We start from the raw sequence: 2,500 nt of genomic DNA on the forward strand, positions 1-2,500 counted from the left end.
AATTTTCCTGCTTATTATATTAGTGGACCACGCTTCTCCCTGGCTGATCATCATCCTGTTCTTCTGCACAGAGATACAGGGAGGGGAGAGTGAGTGAGTGTGTGACAGAGAGAGAGAGAGAGAGAGAGAGAGAGAGAGAGAGAGTGAAAGAGAGAGAGAGGGAGAGAGAAAATGTGGGAGTGAGATGAGCATGCAGAATCAGATAATCACCTCTGTTCTCAGGATTAGTGGTATTGTGTGTGTGTGTGTGTGTGTGTGTGTGTGTGTGTGTGTGTGTGTGTGTGTGTGAGTGTGTGTGTGTGTGTGTGTGTGTGTGTGTGTGTACGTGCACGTGCATATGTACCTTATGCAGGTGTGAGTCACCACGTGTCGGGACCTATCCCTGACCGCTTCCAAAACCCGTCTCTTTCTTAACTGCGTCTAGCGGCCGCTAATTCTCTGCAAGTGGAAGCAATGACCGGATGAAATATCTATTCAATTTGTCTGGTTATTGTTTCTCCCTCCTCCCCCATAGTAGCGTGGGTCTCTGCCGTCTCCCCCACCCCCACCCCCCACCCCCTCCCCCTCTCTGATTTTGCCGTCAGGCTCCCTGGCCCGCTCAGGAGACGACCTGGTTAGAGTGTTATGGTGGCAGCCGTGGGAGGGGGGGTGGGGGGGGGTAGGGAGAACAACGCTCCGGCGCGTCTGTGAAGGAGGGAGGACAGGGCGGTGGAGAATGATGAATAGGGGGTGTTAGCGAGCGCTACTCATCCTGACGGGAGCTCTCCGCTCTCGGCCACGTTCGTCTCGTTACGCCGCCAGTCAGCCCTCGCCGCCGCCGACAAGGAGAGAAGGCGCTAACGCTGAGTTAGCTGGCTTTTTATTCTATCTACACCCCCCACCCCCCACCACCACCACCACCACCCCCCCCCCCCCCCCCCTCGCCCTGACATCATTTAATCTCCATCCTAACTCCTAGTCTATCCGGGGCGGAGAGACCAGGTTTTTCCGGAGAGTTCCGGGGAGAGCCTTGAGGTGATTCCTTTTTGGACGCTTAAAAATGGTCGGAAACCGGGTTTAAATCAGTTGAAATTAGTGTTGGCTTCTCGACGGCCACACGTCAAACCAATCAGACACTGGCTGGTTTTGTGTCTAAGAGCCACTTCTGAGCTTTTCTTCAATGTTGCAAAGCAGCCTATGACAACAACTCTCTGGAGAAAGAGTACTACTTGGTCGGAAAAGACAATGCACTTAACGAGCCCCCGTCTACGAGCCTCGAGGGATCTTGTAACGCAACATCCGCGTTGACATCGCGAGCATGTTCTCACATCGCTCCATCGAAGTTCGATCCGAGCCAGATCTAGCTAATCCAAAATCTCACGAGGAGACGTGTGAACAAGGTGATTTGGGGCGTATGTCTTACGTGAGACGACTCTTCGTCAGACGCAGGGCCTTAAATCACATGTTTGTCCAACGAGAGGCCCAGTTCTGGCTTGGCTGAGCCCTGCTTTCTTTTGTTCAGCATATCATCAAGTTTGGAAAAATTGGACTTGGACAGCCTGCGTGTCCTATATCCAGTGCCAATGCCTTCAGGGAAAGAGAGTTCTGTCCAAAACTGTGATCTCAACCCGTCCCACATGGTTTCATCTATCCTGTGTTCAAAGCCATCACACCCGTTAACAGAGTACATCTCAGAGGCTGGAACTCTTGTATTACAGAAACTTCCTAAATTGCATATCCTATCTTAACTGTTTGGTAACCATAGTAATTAGGATTAGGACCAAAAATCCATTACAGATCACAGTTCCTAAATCAATGTTTCTATCCTAACTTGAGATAGGAAAAGTGTATTAGGTACACAAGCTTCCTAACTTCACAAAATCTTAAATAAAGTAACCTAACTTTAGGATAACCGTTAGGCTGTCCTAACTGTCACTTTAATAGCTAACGTTAACTTGTCTAATCCTTAACTATGGCCGCTCTTCTATTGCATTTACGCAACCAAGGAAATGTCAACAAATGTCGAATGCTTCCGCTAGGCCAACTTCATATCCACTGGGAATGCCTGTAACAAACATTGTAAATTAAAGGCTGTAGGCCAGGCTATGCTGTAATATAACATAATGTGAAGGCTGCTAGGTAACAGACATAAACGTTGATAATCGATGTTGGATTTAATATTTAGGATGAGATAAGATAGGATGAAGTAAATAAGATTCCTAAAGTTAGTTAGGATTTGCTTCTGTAATACCAAATTGAGACAAATCATATTTTATACTTTCCTATCTCAACTTCGGACTTAAGATAGGAAGTTTCTGTAATACGGCCCCTGGAACACCAAGACTAGAGTCTGACCGTGCAGCACTCCTGGGGCCTCATTTATAAAAAAAAAAAGTACTTGAACGTCATCTTTGACTTGCACGTAAGCACATTCTAAACGGACGTAAGCATTATTTATAAAACGGGCTGCGCTTGTTTAAAATTGCATACGTCTGTCGTTCTATAAATACCAGTGACCACT

Source organism: Nansenia antarctica (genome assembly GCF_963989245.1).
Source record: "Nansenia antarctica genome assembly, chromosome: 1".
Lineage (NCBI taxonomy): Eukaryota > Metazoa > Chordata > Actinopteri > Argentiniformes > Microstomatidae > Nansenia > Nansenia antarctica.